General features: G+C 36.9%; 1 long non-coding RNA gene across 1 annotated transcript in view; it reads left to right on the forward strand.

Annotated features, from left to right (window-relative positions):
* The first annotated feature begins 5,410 nt into the window (after nt 1-5,410).
* LOC141548411 (uncharacterized) overlaps nt 5,411-19,480 on the forward strand; it is a 320,862-nt gene continuing 306,792 nt past the window's right edge. Inside the window, exon 1 of the long non-coding RNA XR_012483938.1 lies at nt 5,411-5,504. This is a non-coding gene — a long non-coding RNA (uncharacterized LOC141548411). The remainder of the gene's footprint in view (nt 5,505-19,480) is intronic.

Consider the following 19,480-nt stretch of genomic DNA (forward strand, 5'->3'; position numbering starts at 1 on the left):
TGTAATTGTTTCTCTTTATAATTCTATGAATTTTATTTTATATAATTAGAAATAGTGTTCTGAGATGTCTATCAGCAGCCAAAGGGGCACATGACACAGAAACCATTAAGAACTCCTGATGTAGTAAAATATTTTCAAATTGCTCATTTTGGCAGACATTTTAAATGACATGTCTCTTCTTACCTAAATTATTCTTACTAAATCATACGTTATTTGATTTCAATACTTAGTTTATTATAAAGTTTGTATCTCTTTTTTGTATCTCCATTGCTTAGCAGTTTCTGGCAGGTAAATAGGTGTTTGAACTCTATTGGATTACTAACTGATGGACCACTTGTTGCATAGTCTTGTAAACTTATGACACATGATTTAATTGGCCATACCCATCAATATTTGGAAAATATATTATTTCACCAGCTTGTATGTGGGTCTTCCCTCTTTTGATCCTCTTTGGTGCTTTGGAGATATTTTTGTGATAATCTGTGGTTAGGAAAAATTAATACCTCATGGCCAACACTCAGCTGATGAGACTTTTTGAGCTCAGTTAGGTGAGTACACAGACAACACCAAGTCTATACTCAAAAATATTTCCAGATCAATTAAACAAACTGTAACATGTGTTTCATTTGATGATGTCAGGGTAACTCCTGTTCCATAATGAACTGTCAGAAGAAGAATCTAATGTAAATATTTAGCAGTAATAAAATTTAATAGAAGAAATCCATGTTATCTGATAAATTTTCAATGTTGTCCTACTTATTTAGATACTGTCCTCTTCAGTACTTTAGTAAATCTTACTGAAATGGGTTTTCCTCCATCAGCATGATATTCCCTCTTGTAGGCCTTTTTCCATTTTGTGGGTGTCAGTGCAACACTCACATTTTTAACTTTATTCCCAAAATAAAATGCTCATAAGTTAAAAAAAAAAGAACTCCTGATGTAATTCAAACCCTTTTCATTTATCTTTTTACAGATGGGGAAACTGAGACTCAGTAAGGAGGGGAAAGGCTTGCCCAATCAGGATTAGAAGCCATGTCTTCTGGAGTATTTCACTTTAATGAACTTTGATGTTTCCCTGCTGGGTTGTCATCAGAGCTACACATATATTGTAAGTGCAGGTCTTCCTCAGATTTAATGAAAAATGATTTTGTTTGAAGTTGATGAAAAGACAAACCTTTACCTGAATGACAATTTTTTATCTATCTTGCTGTTGTATGTGCTCATGGTCCATCTTTCTGCCATTGCAGAAAGTTTCCTATTCCATGTGATGAAAGAGCATCTCTTAGTTAGCCAGAGGCCACTGTCCAGGGCATGCATATCTTAAGTACATAAGATCTTGGAATTACAAAGCATTCTGTCAGAGCTGACCTGCTTACTAATTGCTTTTAGGCCCTTATGAAGCCAGCACCTATTAATATGACAGCGTTCCATATTGAGCCTCCAATCTCTTCTTTCCACTACCTATTTTTTAACAAAGAAACTTCCTCACACTCAGGTCAGACCTTGAGACATCTTTGTTAAAAATTCCCCACTGGGCTGCCCATTGCCACTGCAGTTGAATACCCACTCCTCAGCCTGACATTTAAGGCCCCCATAAGTCCTGGTTCTGTCATAGATTTCCAACCTTATTTTCTATTCTTCTCATTTATGCTTTCTGTTTTCAGGCAAACTAGACCACCAGTTTTCCCCTCAACCTCATCCTGGTAGGTTCTTTCTGCATCATTGGAAAATCCTCTCTGATTTATGTCTGCTCTCTGAAGTTTTTCTCTACCTTTTAGATTGAGCTTAGGGGCCTCTTCCATCATGTAGCATTTCTTGATCTGTATAGCTGAAAGGGATTTCTCAACTTTTCCTAGAGCAATTTGAGCCCTTACTTGGTTCTTAACACATTTTCATCTTACATTTGACTTTTCCACTTATGTACAATAACTCCTTCCACAGTAGATCATAAACTCCTTTGAGCACAGACAATATGTAGGTCAAATAATCATTTGGAAAAATGTGCATCTACCTTGTTTTTGATGCTGGGGATCTAATGAAAAGTAATGCCATTGTGACTCCTCTGGAGGAGTAGTCTTGGGTTTATGCTCTTAATTTTTGCCCTACTTCCTTGAAGACAGTAGGCATTTAATAAGGTGAGTCAATGAATGAATGGTTGGATAAAATGGTCCACACAACTATTTTGAGGACCTTGACTGGAGCCTATAAGTCATGGCCACTGGGACTGTCTCTTTTGGTATTCAGCTCATTTAGCATCTTCATGAAAGAAGTGAGCTGGGTCTTCAAAACCTCACCCATCACCTGATGATTGCAGTTGACTGTCATCACTTCCAGTCTTGAGAGGGTAGCTTAAAGAGCCCCTCCCTTCTTCTTAATCCAGTTATAGCAAGCTGCTGATGTCAGCCTTTGGGTGGTCTGCATTTTAAGCAGAAATATAATGCAGAGAAAGGTTTTGATGGAGATCAGTTACCACAGAAAAGTCTGATTGCAAATCCATGAGCATTCCAAGAAAGCACTAACGGGGTACTAAGCCCTGGATTAATGCTCCTTTTTTTTTTCTGCAAGGCAATTAAATGGCTTATGCAGCAGTAAAGAAATGTACCAATGGTACAAAATATTGAGCTGCACACAACAGTTTCTATAACCAAAAACATGGACATCTTGAATTTACTTAGCTGTGACATTGCAAAGAGGGTACATTTTTAAAAAAAATTTTTATAATTATAACATTTTCTTTGGCAGTACATATGCATAGGTAATTTTTTTACAACATTATCCCTTGTACTCCCTTCTGTTCCGAGTTTTTCCCCTCCTTCCTTCCACTCCCTCCCCTGGATGGCAGGCATTCCCATACATATTAAATATCTTATAGTATATCTTAAGTACAATATATATGTGCAGAACCGAATTTTGTTGTTCTTGTTGTTGCAAAGGAAGGACTGTATTCACAAGGTAAAAATAATCTGGGAAGAGAAACAAAACAAAACAAAAAACAATGCTCACAGTTTACACTCATTTCCCAGTGTTCCTTTTCTGGATGTAGCTGATTCTGTCCATCATTGATCAATTGGAATTGGATTAGCTCTTCTCTAGATTGAAGAAATCCACTTCCATCAGAATACACCCTCATACACTATCATTGTTGAAGTGTATAATGATCCCCTAGTTCTGCTCGTTTCACTCAGCATCAGTTGATGTAAGTCTCTCCAAGCCTCTCTGTATTCCTCCTGTTGGTCATTTCTTACAGAACAATAATATTCCATAACCTTCATATACCATAATTTACCCAACCATTCTCCAATTGATGGACATCCATTCATTTTCCAGCTTCTAGCCACTATGAAAATGGCTGCCACAAACATTTTGGCACATACAGGTCCCTTTCCCTTCTTTAGTATTTCCTTGGGATGTAAGCCCAGTAGTAGTATGGCTGGGTCAAAGGGTATGCACATTTTGATAACTTTTTGGGCATAATTCCAGATTGCTCTCCAGAATGGTTGGATTCTTTCACAACTCCACCAACAATGCATCAGTGTCCCAGTTTTCCCACATCCCCTCCAACATTCATTGTTATTTGTACCTGTCATCTTAGCCAATCTGACAGGTGTGTAGTGGTATCTCAGAGTTGTCTTAATTTGCATTTCTCTGATCAGTAGTGATTTGGAACACTCTTTCATATGAGTGGAAATAGTTTTAATTTCATCATCTGAAAATTGTCTGTTCATATCCTTTGACCATTTATCAATTGGAGAATGGCTTGATTTCTTATAAATTAAAGTCAATTCTCTGTATATTTTGGGCAAGAGAAGGAGAAACCTGTTCTCTTTGTGTATATGTGTATAAGAATATATGGGCATATTTGTGTGTGAGGATGGAAGGGTATGTTAGTATGTGAATGAGTATGTGTGTTTATGTGTAAGATATATGAGACTGGGTATATGTATATGACAGTGTGTGTATATGACAGATCCTGTAGTTGGAGAAGCTTGTGTCAATGTTCTAATCCAATCTCCTCATCTTACAAATGATAAAACTGAGGTTGGAAAGAGAAGTAGACTTGACAAAGGGCTTGAAGTTATTAACCAGAGCATTTAAAAAATGAAGTTTCATCACTAATGCATTGTTGGTGAAGTGAACTGATCCAATCATTCTAGAGAGCAGTTTGAAACTATTTCCAAAGGACTACAAAGGACTGCACATACCCTTTGATCCAGGAATGTGTCTACTGGGTCTGTATCCTAAGGAAATCATTGAGTAGGGAAAAAGACCAATATGTGCTAAAATGTTTATAGCAGTCCTTTTTGTGGTGGGAAAGAATTGGAAAATGAGTAGATGCCCATCAGCTGGAGAATGGCTGAATAAGTTGTGGTATATGATGATAATGGAATATTATTGTTCTATAAAAATGATGAACAAGCTGATTTTAGAAAGGCCTGGAAAAATTTACAAGAACTGTTACTGAGCAAAACAAGCAGAACCAGGAACACATTGCACACAGTAACAGCAAGATTGTGCATTGATCAACTGTGAAACACTCGGTTCTTCTCAGTGGTTCAGTGAGTCAAGGCAATCCCAACAAACTTTGGATAGAAAACGTCGTCTACATCCAGAGAGAGAAATATAGAGACTGAATGAAATCAATACATGTTATATTCACTGGTTTTTCCTGTTTTTTTGTTTTTTCTTTTATAGTTTTTCCCTTTTGTCCTGATTTTTTTCTCCCAACATGAATCATAAGGAAATGTTATTTTAAGAAATGAATGTACATGTATAACCAGAAAAAAACAATAAAAATAGGGTCTCATTTGCTCCTCAGAATAGGTCTCTGATATGGGAGATAGGGAAAGGAACAAATATTTACTAAGCGCCTAGGCTATGTTAAGCACTTTGTTTAGGGCTTTGCAAATATTATTTCATTTCATTCTCTCAAAAGTTTTATGAGGCAGAAGCTATTGTTACTTGCATTTTATAGTTGAAGAAACTAAAGCAGACAAAGAATTGTTCAAAATCATGTAGCTAGTAATTGTCTGCCACTAGCTGCCTGTGACATAGATACAATAAGGAATTATCTGTATTTTACAGATGGGAAAACTGAGTATCAGTGAAATGGCAATATTGGATCCCGTGAAGGAGAGTGAGGAGTTGAGAATATCTCTGATGTTGAGAACCTGGATAACTGGAAGGATGGTGGTATCTTAACCAGTAATAGAAAAGGTTTGAGGGGGAATATAATCTCTGTTTTGGCCTTGTTCAGTTTGAAATATTTTCTGGGCATTTAGACTTAAATATTTTAATATCCATCTCATTGTACTGTTGTGAGAGTCAAGCGAGATATCATATGTTTAAAGAGATATGTAAATGTTAGCTATGATAATGGTGATTTCACCAGATCTTTCATGTTTATTGCTATAGGGAGATCTGGATGAAGAGAGTCATTTGCCAATGCAGATGGATACCTTCTCTGCAACTTAGATTCCCAGAGAGTTGCTTGGGATGCTGAAAAGGTAAGACACTTTTCTTTTTCTTTTTTTTTTTTTTTAATAGTTTTTATTTACCAGATATTTTACCATGGGTAATTTTATTTACCAGATAAAATTACCATGGTAATTTTATAACATTGACAATTGCCAAACCATTTGTTCCAATTTTTCCCCTCCTTTCCCCCCCCAGATGGCAGGTCGACCAATACATGTTAAATATGTTAGAGTATAAATTAAATACAATATATGTATACATGACCAAACAGGTTGTTTTGCTGAGCAAAAAGAATCGGACTTTGAAATAGTGTACATTTAGCCTGTGAAGGAAATCCAAAATTCAGGCAGACAAAATTAGAGGGATTGGAAATTCTTTGTAGTGGTTCACAGTCATCTCCCAGAGTATAAGACACTGTTCTAAGATCACATAGCCAACAGGTATCGGAGGTGGGATTTAAATGCAAGTATTTCTGACTGTGAGACACTGTACCATAATACTTGTCTTTGTCATTGTTACTCTTGTATGTTTCACATGTATACTATCAGTCATACCTGATTTTTTTTCCCTTGGAAATAAGAATGAGTTCTAGGAAAAGAGTCAATAATCTATTTAATATAGTTGATAATCCAGAAATTTATTTGTGTACCTCTGGTTTGGTTGGGGATTAGCCATGGACAGTCAAGGTCTATCAGTGATGATTTCCTCTTTGTTTTTTTAATAAGGGTAGCTAAAGGTTTATTGATTTTTCTGGACTTCTCCAAAACCTGCTTTAGTTTATTGTTGATCTTTTCAATTGTATTTTGTTTTCAGTTTTATCAGTGTCTTTCCTCATTTTCATGATTTCTTCTTTTTGAATTTGTTTTATGCTTCTTGACTTGGGCTAATTTTTAAACTGTTCAGTTCACTTTTGAATTTCTTTTATGATTGTTGACTTGGGCTTGTTTTTAAACTGTTTAGTTCATTAATCTTTTTTTTTTCTGTTTTCTTCATCTCTATATTCAAATAGAGGGTTTTTCCTTTAGGGTCTACTTTTGCTTCATCTCTGAAATTCTGGTTATGTTGTCTCATTGTTGTCCTTGATTTTCACCTATTAATTATTTTTATGATTTGTTGAGGTTAGATGCCTGCTTGTTCAGAACATTATTACTCAACTATATAATTAAGTCTGTGTTTTTTTATTTGTGTATAGAGGGCATGGGTCAGAAAATGAGGCTTTTCTAGATCTTGAATTAAAGCCATAAGGGACCTTGGATGTTTAAACTTATTTTAAAGATGAAGAAACTGAGACTCAGGGATATTAGGTATGATTGCCAAGGTCAAACAGCTAAGTGATAGAGCCAGACCAGGAAGCCAGTGTCTTTTGCCTATAAGTTTCACCTTTTCCCTGTGCCAGGCTGCCTGTCTGTCAAGTAATTTCAAAGCTCTAAGGCTGCTTTTCATCAGTTGTTAAAAAGGAGATGACAATACTTTCACTACCTACTTCATAGGGCTGGCATGAAGAAGATCAAAGGAAATCCTGTGGAGAAAGTGCTTTGTAAACTCTAGAGCACTAAAGACATAGATGTCAGTATTTTAAAACTTAGAATACATCAACCTCTACATTATGATTTAGGCAGAATGTGTTTCTGTACTTTTCTTTACATAGAAGTCGTAGGTGAAAAATGGAAAGATGAATTCTTTTACTTTCCTCACCCTGAGTGTGCACAAGTAGAAAAAGGCTTCCTTATAATAAAATAAGTTTGAAAAATTAAAATTGAAATTAAACATTTAAAAAAATGCATCCAATGATCCAAGGATCCACACTTTTCCAAAGTCTCCCAGAATATCAGTGGGGTTTTGATCTTTCTGAGATGGACATTCCCCACTCCGTACTTCTACTCTCAATGCAGATGGCACTCATCCCTGCCTGCTTATCTTGGGTAACTCTTATCCATGCACTACTGTAAAGTAGTTCTCTCCAGGGGAGCCACATAATGTGCCATAGATCTTTCTCCTGTTGTCCTAATATTTCATAGATTCTTCTAGAAGTTATATAATTGTAGGGATATAAATGACCTCAGAGAGCTGTCAAATTGCTTTTAAGAGGAAATAATCCTAGAAAGGGAAAAATGATTTTCTCAAGGTCGCACAACTAGCCATAGCAGAACTGGAACTGGAACATAAATTTGTAATGTTATTAAGCAGCCAGGTGGCACCTTAGATACTGAGCTGAAATATTTACCTGTGGTTGAATGCTGCTCGGTTCAAACTTCTGTTTGAAGCATCATTTTTCCAGTCTATACATTTTACCCTAATTCATCTATCAATATCATTTGTATGTGCAAAATTCATGTATCTCATGAATCACATCTGAATCACCCCACCTGCTTTAAACACCCTATGTGCAAACACACATTTTATTTTCTTTTCTAACACAAAATCGATGCTTCTCAAAGTCACTAATCCTCCTTGGGGGTCATGTGTATTCTCAGTAACAGAGTGAAGGGTCAAAGGTTTAAAATTGTTCTCCTGAAAATCCTGTTTTATGGAGTGAGGGCAGTTGGAATTGTATGTACTCTCCTTAGAGTCACAGTCGGCAAACACAGGTGCTAAGGTTGCAGTATAGAGATGTTCAGAAGTGAAAGAAATTATGTGTCCCTTGTGAGAGGCTCCAGTAACTCCAAGAATAGAATGTTGATACAGGAGAATAAAACACAATTCTTAATTTTCCCCAGGTTCCCCAAATTCCAATATACAGTCTAGAAGGGAATAATACATAGCTCTTAATGTTGCTCTGGAAGGTTGCCTGAGATCCTGAGGTTAGATGCCTAGATGTTAAGTGACAGCCCAAAGACGTAAAACTGGTTTGTGAAGCACAGCTGTGGTTACCAAATTATCTTCTTACACAAAGGGAAATGGTGGTTCTTGGCTGAGAGCATTATTTAGAACAATATCTCTATTTTGGAATCTTCACATCATCACCATGTCCTAAAGAGTAGTGAGGGTTAGGGGAGATGATACGGGACTAGGGAGGGTAGTATCAGAGAATAGTAGGGACATTTTGTGATTTCCTGAATATTTGACTTAGAGAGAAAAATATATACCTTCTGACTACAATCATAACCTATTTTTTATGGTTATGAAATACTTTCATACCCATTATCACCTAACATGGTGCCAAACACATAGGCACTTAATAATTGCGTATCAGATTGGATTAGAATGATTGAATATTAGAGTTGGAAGGACCCTTATAAATAATCATTCATTTTACATATGAGGAAACTGAGGTCTAGAGAGATTAAATCAATTGTTCATCTTATCCTTGAAATCCTTTGAAGTAGTTGAGGTAATTTGTAAGATTATAGTCACTGGAATTTAGAGTTGAAAGGCACTTCAAGGTTATATAGGGCAGCCCCCTTCATGTGAAAGATCAGGTAACTGAGGCCCAGAGACTGACTTGTCCAAGGTCATGGAAGTTCTAAGTGACAACCTATGATCAGCATTGAAGATATGCCCTTTTTAAAAACCAGTTTTAACATTTTAGGTAAGAATGTATCTCTTCAGGACTATGTCACTCTCATGACTTTTATGATATCAGTGATTTGTGAGATATCTCTCATTTTGACTGAAAGTTTTTAATGAGGGAAGGGTTGTTCATCAATCAGCTTTTAAGAGTCAAGCTCTCTTTTAGATATTGGAGATATAAAGAAAAAATTAAACAATCTCTGCTCCCAAGGAGCTTATATTCCATCAGTGGAGAGAATAGGGATTGTTGCTAGGCAGTGCTGCAGTGGACTCAGAGAGAGTCATCTTCCCAAGTTCAAATTTGTCATTTCATCCTATTTACCTCAGTTTCCCCATCTGCAAAACGAGGTGGAGAAGCAAATGGCAAAGCACTCTATTATCTTTGCCAAGAAAATTGAAAACGGAGTCACAAAAAGTCACGCATGACTCAAAAGTCATGGTCAGAGTTACATTGAAAGGAAATAACTTTGGCATCTGTTTGGAGGATGGACTGGAGTGGGGGAAAGAAGTGGTACAGGAACAACAACCAAGATGGCAAGACTCTCTGAGGAAGGGAGTCTTAACCTGAGGTCTGTGAACTTAAAAACTGAGAACTATTTCATTAGGTTTCTTTTCCTTGGTCATCCTGGGTATTTTCTTTTTTTCTTTTAATTTCTTTTAATAATCTAATTCTGAGAAGGGGACCATAGACTTCCCTTGGAGCCTATTGTACAATAGATGTTTAAAAGCTCTGCTCTTGGCAACTGAGTGGTAAGAAAGAGGAAAGACACTGAAGCAGTCCTTGATTATAAACAAGTGATAGGGAATGAATGAGAAGAACTGATGGGGGAGATGGGAGTAGAAGGTGAAAAGCTTGACTTTGGCTATGACCTTTTCCAAATTGTTTCAAATTTTTGCTTTACTAAAATCTCAGCTTCCACTTCCAATGTTCTTCTCTACACCCTCTTCATTCCTCTCAGCCTAGGAGGCTGAACCCTTACGTCTAGTGTTCCCTGTTCAGGTGACTGTAAAATCTGTATATCCACCCTTCTGAGCTTCATTTCTATGCCATTAACTGCCTGATGGGCATTTCCTTCTCTCTGGCCTATAGGCATCTCAGATTCTCTTCTCAATACTTTTCTCTGCTACACTTGCATATTTCTCTTCAAGGGAGTAGCCCAGGCCCAAGTTTTTGATTCAGGGGCAAACCTTCATTCTCTTTCTCTCTTCACAAGCAATCAATTGTCAAGTCTCATTATTTCAACCCCAATAACAGCCCCCCTCTCTTCACATGGAGTTCACAGCTTCATTACTTCTTTTGTTATCTGTTGTAACTACTTTCCATTTGAACTTCCAATGCCCATTCCATCTTCTCCATAGATGTTACCATAATCCTCTGAATCCAGGAGCCTGACCAAACTACTGTCCTGTTTAAGAATCTTCATTGGCTCCTTATTGCCTCAAAACTTACATATAGACTCTTTATCTTGGCAGTTTAATCATGGCATAGTCTAAATCCAACCTACTTTTCTTTTATTATTATCATTATTATTAAAGTTTTTTTTATTTTCACATATGCTTAGATATTTTTCAACATTCATCCTTGCAAAACAAATATTTTGTCTTGTCTAACAAATATTTTCCTCCCTCTTCCCCTACACCCTCTCCTAGATAGCAAATAATATAACATATGTTAAATATGTGCAATTCTTGTTTACTTATCTCCATAGTTATCATGCTACACAAGAAAAATCAGATCAAAAAGAAAAGAAAACAAAATGCAAGCGAACAACAACAAAATGTGTGAAAATGCTATGTTTGTTCCCACAGACCTTTCTCTGGGTATAGATGGCTCTCTTGATCACAAGACTATTGGAAGTAGCCTGAATCACCTCATTGTTGAAAAGAGCCACGTCCATCAGAATTGATCATTATTTAATCTTGTTGCCGTGTATGATAAACTCCTGGTTTTACTCACTCCACTTAGCATCAGTTCATGTCATTTTCTCCAAGCCTCTCTAAAATCTTCCTGCTGATTGTTTCTTATAGAACATTCATATGCCATAATTTATTCAACCATTCTCCAGCTGATAGGCACCCATTTAGTTTCCAGTTTCTACAAAAAGGCCTGCCACAAACCTTTTTGCACATGGGGGTCCTTTTCCCTCCTTTATGATGTCTTTGGGATACAGTCCAGTCTACTATTCTAGGTTCATGGCATCCCACTATCCTTTCCACAATTGACACACTGGTTGCTCTCCCAATTTGCCATTTAGTTTCCCTTCTCTGGATCTTTGCACATACCCACATGCCTTGTGGGTGATTTTTCCTGCTCCCTTTGGATAGAAGTACATGTTCTGTCTTCACATGATTTTGTAATCATTCAGTTATGTGCAGGATGTATTTCTCTTAGGGTTGACGAATATTACTGGCTATTTTGAGCTGTTAAGAGTTTTCAGGAAGACCAGAAACTTCTGGGAAACATATGTAAATTTGAAAGAAAGCAAAAGCTGAATGTACCTTTGAGGGAAAAAAATCTGCTGTCTTTTGTCTGACCTTTTCTTTTTTTTTAAATTTAGTATTTTATTTTTCTCCAAATTCATATAAAGACAACTTAAACATTTTTTTCTCAAAATTTGACTTCCAAATTCTCTCTTCCTCCTCTTTGCCCCTCATTCAAATGGCAAGCAATTTGATATAGATTATACATGTGACCCTCCATCATGAGAAAATGAAACTGATTATAAATCCAAAGAGATATCCATAGATGTGAATACTCCATGATTTTTTTCTTGAGCTGGAAAAGATGGGTGCAGAATCTTCATTTTGTATTTAGACATCTAGCTTTACCCTTCCTTTTCTTTCTCCTTGATCCTCTATCTCTCTCCTCAATTATCTTTCCTTGTTTCTCCTCTTCTTTATTTCCTTCTGCTACTCCTCCCCCTCCTTTCTGTCTCTCCTTCTTTTCTCTCCCTCTTCCTTTTTCTCCCTCCCTTTGCTTCCCTCTTCCCTTTCTCCCCCACAGCTCTTGTCTGTCTCTCTATTTCTTCCAGGTCTCGCTCCTGGCAGACAGTCACTCCTGCTTGGCAGCAGTCCCTTTCTGCTGCTCCCAGTGAATGGATGCTCATGGAGTTAGCAGCTGCTGTATGGTTCCCCTTGACTGGCTTAATTAAGCAAAGAAAAAAAGTAGCTAAACAAGATTCTTGTACTTGCTGTTAATGCTTTTTGCTTTTGCCATTTGAATTTGCCAGTTCATTCATTTTATTAGATGTCCTTCTTGCTGTTCTTGGTTTGGTTTATTAGCTAACAGCTAACATTCATATAGAGCCTACTATGTGTCATGCTAAGCACTTTGCAAATGATCCCATCTCATTTGATGCTCACAGTAATCCTACACGGTAGATTCTGTTATCCCATTTTGCAGATGAGGAAAATGAGACACACAGAGTTTAAAAAAAACTTGAAACAGAGTCACCCAGCTAGCAAGGTTGTATTTGAACTGTTTTCCTGACTGTAGGTCCACTGCTGTATCCATTGTACCACCTAGCTGCTTCTAATTGTTTAGAATGTGGGTAGGTCCTTGTTTTTCACTGTCTTGATCACATGTCACCCTCTCTTCATTTGGCTTCTCAGAAGTTACCTACACAGCATGAGAACAATAGAGAATGTGGGCTACATTTTCCTCTTCTTATGTTACTTTTCACTGTCCCCGATTTCTCAGATTCAGGAATTTATTTATTTTTTGGCTGGGTTTCTGCCAGGTGATTTTGTTGCCCAGTGCTCATGCTAATGTAGGATTCATTCTACTAAGATCTACAAGCTCCAGACTGTCCCTGCTTGGTTTCTTCCTTTAATTTCTAGGCTTCTTTCTCTTCTCTTTCCCGAGCAATCTGAAACACCGATACTCTCTTCCCCTTGAATTTCTGGGCAAGAGAAGGTGCCTCCCTACTGACCATGTTTCCAAAGTATAATTCCTAAGTGCTTAGCTATTAAAGCACAGAGGTGAACCAAAGAAAAAAAGAAAAGTTCTATAACACCTGGAATTGATTGACTCTCTTGGGACAGAGGCATCATTTACTGTCTAGCACAGAGCCCTGCACATAGGAGGTAATCAATAAGCATCCCTGATTTTTGCTTTAAGACTTAGAAAAGTTTCCACATGAATGAATGAGTGAATGAATGAATGAATAAAAAAGTATTTGCTCAGTCTTACTGTGTGCCAAGCATTGTGCTAAGTGCAGATATTAGCAAATAAGGTGGTCTTTGCCTTCATAATGCTTGCATTCTATTTGGGGAAGGCATACTTAAAGATGGAGCCAAAAAGGAAGGGGGGTAGTATATGTTTAGAGGCATGATTTAGAAATGCCTGAGAAATGGTGTGGGGTCTTGGTTCCAGGCAACATAAAGACAAAACTCACCTGTCAGAGCACTGAGCTTTAGGGGCAGAGGAAAGGAAGATGGCCAGAGTACAGATGGCATGCTTTGAAAATGGTTGGGAAGAAAATATCTTGTCAACCAAAAGGAGTGCATTTGTAAATATGGGAGTCAAAGTTAAGTGAACCTTTCCCAAGGTCACACTGTTAATAGTCTCAGACATACAAACTCAGATCTTTTTACGGCAAGCTCAGTATTGTTTTTGATGCAAATTGCTGACTTGTTTAATTGAAATGATTTAGAACAGGAATCTCTCTATTCTTGCCTTGTTCATTAAGGGTTAGATACTCTAAGGGTTACATATATACAGACACACATATATGTATGTATACAAACACACAGTTGGGGCTGACATTGTATATAATAGTACTAGCATCAGAGGCTTGATTCTCTTAAGCATTTCTATTAATCTGATCAATGCCTATTGTTTGATACTTCTTGTTACAAGCTGTTTTTTTTAATGATACATGAGAGCATTCCATGATATGGAATTATAAAATTTAAAAAAGAATTTACCTTGTCAGTATATGTTGCATTGAAGGGGTGATACCTTAAGTTCTTGAGAATTCTGACTTATTTCCAAAATTGAGACTTAACTAACTTATTCTCATAATAATGTTGAAACACAGACTGCCGGGTATTACCTATATTAAAATGCCTATTGTCTCAGGCAAGGGAGGGGAGAAAGGGTTGGAGAGAATTTGGAACTCATAATTTTAACAAATGAATATTAAAAATTGTTTTATGTATAATTGGGAAAAAGGATTTTTTTTTAAAAAGAAACACATGTGGAAGTATGTCTGTAACTAGATTCCATATATTCACGATGCTTAGGGCCAAGAGAGAGCCTTGTTTACTGGGGATGGGTTTCTTCAGGCATGTTACCCAGAAGGCTGTGCATGTGCTGGCATTGTCTACTGCATACTGTTATAAGGTGAGAAATACTTCAGTCCAAGTAGACTAAAACAGCTATTAGAATCTCATGGAGTCAAAGAAATGTTGATGGAAGTAAGAGGGAAGATGTATAGACACAGTGAAAAGAATGAGAGAGGTGCAGGCAGTGTAGATCTGGCACAGAAATCTTGAAGCTGCATTTCCCAAGAGCTCCATCCATCTAAGTTGTTTCCCTAAGACTAAAAGAAGAGAGCTTAAGCACCATGGCTATACAAACTAATTTCTACCACCCTGATGTGAATGATCTGTCCCTCTCTCACTGTATTATGAAAACAGGGATTAATTGTTAGATCTCTATAACCTGATGAAATTCCTTTTTATTTATTTTGCATTCCATTTCAGTCAAATATCATTGGCTCTGATTCCATAGATTTGAAAACTGCTCACATAAATAGCATATCTAACCAAGGCATTTCTGAGGAATCTGACTATTCTTGTAGAAACTGAAATGGGGAGGAGTCATGTTCACTATTTTTCTACAAAACATATACATGAATAATTTTTCAGCATTGACCCTTGCAAAGCCTTCTGTTCCAAATTATTATCTCCTTCCCACCTCTCCTAGGTGTCAAGTAGTCTAATACATGTTAAATATGTTAAATCATATGTTAAATCCAATATATATATATATATATATATATATATATATATATATATATATATATATATATATATACAGATTTATACAGTTACCTTGCTGCACAAGAAAAATTGGATCAAGAAGGAAGAAAAAAACTGGGAAAGAAAACAAAATGCAAGTAAATAACAACAGAGAGAGTAAGAATGCGATGTTGTGGCTCACACTCAGTTCCCACAGTCCTCTCTTTGGATGTAGATGGCTCTCTTCATCACTGAACAATCGGAAGTGGTTTGAATTATAGTTGAAGAGAGCCACGTCGATCAGAATTGATCATCATATAGTCTTCTTGTTGACATGTACAATGATTTCCTGGTTCTGCTCATTTTACTTAGTATTAGTTCATGTAAGTTTCTCCTACCTCTCTGAAATCATCTTGCTGGTCGTTTCTTACAGAACAATAATATTCTGCAACATTCAGATACCATAACTTGTTCAGCCATTCTCCAATTGATGAGCATCCATTCAGTTTCCAGCTTTTAGCCACTAAGAAAAGGGCTACCACAAACATTTTTGCACATGTGGGTCCCTTTTCCTCCTTTAAGATCTCTTTGGGATATAAGCCCAGTAGAAACACTGCTGTGTTAACATGCTCGATATTTAAAGAAGAGAACTGGATACATGGGACACTTTTCAGTTTGATCTGCTGCTCTGACACTGGTGATGGATGCACTCTAGGCATGGACCACTGTCTTTAAACTCTCCAAGAGACTCTACAATCCCATTAATACGTAGCAAGTATCAAATGTCTGAGAAATCTTACATAGGTAAAAGAAAGGGAAAATGGAGAGTCTGAAATGTGATAGACTTATTCCAGAAAAAAATCAAGTGCATTATAGAATATAAGTATGTATTATAGAGGTACCTGAGAGCATTGCCAAGTATATTTTTCCCTGGCTGAATGACAGTTATGAAGTCAGAGAAGCATTTCCAGTGGGAATTTGTGTCCCAAAGCTCTCTTCTAAGATGACAGTTTAGCAACTGAGATATGCCAGGGGGAGGAAGAGGTGTTCACTGTGCTGAAAGTTCCTTTCCCTCATGTGTTTCTAGCACAGTTATTGCAGAAAGGAGCAATATTCATTTTACATTTCTGTCCCTCAACAGTCATTCCTACAACAATAATTTGGCAGCAAAATCATAGAAGTTTCAAACAGCAATTATCATAGAAAAAAATGAACTGAAAGGGCACTTGTTCGTTTTTCCACTTTTTCCCTGACTTTCTTCCTCGGATGCACTATATACCAGGGAGATGTTGTTATTTATCCTTTTTTCTCAAAGACGACCAGGACATCAAGGAGGTGATGTCATGACATGAAAGTGAATTGGATTGAAGTGAGGGAAGGCTGGGCAAAGTCACCAGTCTCATTTTCCCCTCCAGAACCATCTGGGTCTAGTGGCTAGATATAAATCAGGATGCAATGGGAGACTTTGGCCTTTTTAGGCTAAAGTCTTTAACAGGTATCAGTTTTACCCAATCAGTGACTAAATCTAGGTAAGGATTGAAACAAAGAATGATCTCTTTTAGTTAGTCAAAAAAAATTCCAATCTGGGAGGAAGATCCTAGGTATTTCTGGTAAGAACAGAAATAATTGCTTTTAGCATTCACTGTGAGCCAATCAGGGCCCAAACAAGGCCAAGTAGTCTTGGGACCTATTGTTGGTCAATCAATGACCAGAGTAATTTGGGTTTAAGCATGGAGGAAGGATAGGAAGGTGACATGAAAGCAGGAGAATTTATAATGAACATTTCCTAGCAGTTTTCACTGAGAATAAATGGAATGAAATTGAAGCCATATTAAAAGGACTTAGAGCCATTCCACTCTACTTTCCAAATAGATGGCACCTATAATACTATAGGTGTGCCCATAGAGCTCAGGGTCTGCATTCAACGTCCATTTTCTCTGTTCCTTTATTAACTGTAGAGATGATGCCCATGGTGCTGATGGCCTTGGCTAACATTTTTATCCACCCTTGTGGAGCATTCTAGTTAAAACGTCTTGATTTAAATGGCTAAATAAACTGTGACACGTGAATGTAATAATATAGTAATATTTCATAAGAAATAAAATAGTTCATGAAAATGTAGGAAGGCTTAAATGAATTGATTTAGACTAAAGTGAGCAGAACCAGAAAAAAATAATCTACGCACTGAGTATAGCAGTATATATGTCAAGAATAACATTAACAGAAAAGAAACTGAGAGTTGACTCAGAAAAAAATAAAAAAAGATGTGAACACCTGTTTCCTTCTTTTTTTTTACACTGGTAGTGGTTGATGGGGACATGTTAAGGGTGTGGAGTAGTACATATACTCTCAGACTTGGCAGATGTTTTGGCAAATTTTACTTAACTGCTACTCCTAGGTATTTTTTATTCTATTCCAAAAGATGTAACACAATAAGAGGAAGGTTATAGTCAGAGATGAAAGAGATGTAAAAAAGGAAAAAAATACCAGAAGAACTTTGAATAAATCTTTTCATTTTACAAGTTGGAAAACTGAGGCTCAGAGAAGGAAAGTAGTTTGTCCAAGCTTAGTTCCTAAATGCTAGAGCTGGGCTTGAACTCTCTAAGCCCATGTGTTTGTTCTTCTATATTAGCTGCCATTGGCTAAGATAAATGTACTTAAACTATGAACCCAAAATGGGAGCTTTTGAGGAACTTATATGTGAATTCCTTTTTTTTATCTATAGATACCATAATATATATGTGTGTGTGTGTGTGTGTGTGTATATATATATATATATATATATATATGTGTGTGTGTGTGTGTGTGTGTATATATATATATATATATATGTGTGTGTGTGTGTGTGTGTGTGTATATATATATATATATATATATATATATATACACATATATATATATATATTTTTTTTTAACTAGGACTATCTCTTTGGAGGAGATAGGTTTTCAGGGCATTTCAAACATAAGGCACTGAAATAGAAATTAGAAAAATAGTGAGTCATTTGGGCAAAGGTGAATAATATAATCCACAATCCACCAGGAATGGGAATCAAAATGCCATAGAGAATTGTGATAAATTCAGAGAAATATAAAATTTAAAAGTGAGAAGGGCCTTCAGATGCCAATGTGTTAAATTATTGTGTCCATGAGAAATAATTGCCTAGCCCTACTTTACTTGAAGATCTCAGGTGAGACCGAAAATCCATTGCCCCCTCAGGCAGACTATTATACTTTTAGATAGCTGTCATCATTAGAAAATTTTCATAGAATGAAGTGTAAAGTTTGCCTCTTTGTAATTTCCCCTCCTTCTTCCTAGTTCTATCCTTCAGGGCCCAGCAGAATAAATCTATTCCCTGTTTGATGGGACAGCCCTTGAAATATTTGAATTCATCTGTTTGTTATCTTCCACATTCCTCTGTTCCCCAATCTTTTCCAATCAAGGATCTCCAGGCTAAACATCCTTAGTTTCCTTAAGTCATCCTTGTGTAGTATAGTCTAAGTGGTCTTACCATTCTGGATACACTCTCGCTTATCAACATCCTTCATGACACTTAGTGCCTTAAATGGAGCAGACAACTCCAGGTATAGGCTGTCATCTTTGGAGTGAAGAAGAGTTATGTCTTTTCTAGTATTTGACCTTTTGTCATATTCAATTCAGGCTAAGATTGAGGGAGCTTTGGGTGGAGGGGGAATAGGAGGAGGAAGTGTCCTTCTGTACTACTGACTCACATAGAGCTTTTCCTTCACTAAAAATTTTATCCATACTATTTTCTGAGTTCCTTATATACAAAGCTTTTCCTTTACTAAAGAAGCCATCTGTACCCTCCTCTTGGCTTCTGTATACAAAGAGAAAAACAGAATCAAATGGAAATTCAAAATGAGAGGAGACCTTTGGGGATCTAGTGACACATATAAGTAATACTTTGGATGACATCTCTGTCAAGTGGTCACCCATCCCTTTCTTGAATTCCTCCAAATATGGAGAACCTGCTATCATCCAAGGCAGTAAGTTTAATTCTACTTTTCTTTCAGACATTTTCTGTCACATCAAGTCTAAATCTGCCTCTTTCTATCTTCTTCCATTTCTCTTGGTTCTGCCCTTCAGGTTCCACCTTTCAAATACCTGAAAACAGCTATTCGAGCCTCTTTAAGTCTTTTCCCCCTTTCTCAGGCTTGTTGAGAGTGATATGGTCCAAAGAGACTAGTTTGGTATCAGCAGCATTGAGGACAAACAACAGGAGCTTGGTGTGTGGCTCAGGAATTCATTAGCGAAGGTGATTTAGGAACCTTGCAGACATATGACCAAAGCATAAACCAAAGATGGAAAAAATAAAAGGGAAGGGGATTTGCCTTCCTCTTATCTTGTCAGAGGCAAGATGACGACTGAGTGTGGAATACTTCCTATAACATAATAATGTGAGACTTAGTTAATTTCACTGAACTCTTTGCTTTTTTTTTCCTTTTTTGTTATCAAGGGTACCTCTCTGAGGGAGCAGGCAGCAAAAGAAAACATAGGCGGTTTTTTTTT

The sequence above is a fragment of the Sminthopsis crassicaudata genome, chromosome X (assembly GCF_048593235.1).
Source record: "Sminthopsis crassicaudata isolate SCR6 chromosome X, ASM4859323v1, whole genome shotgun sequence".
Lineage (NCBI taxonomy): Eukaryota > Metazoa > Chordata > Mammalia > Dasyuromorphia > Dasyuridae > Sminthopsis > Sminthopsis crassicaudata.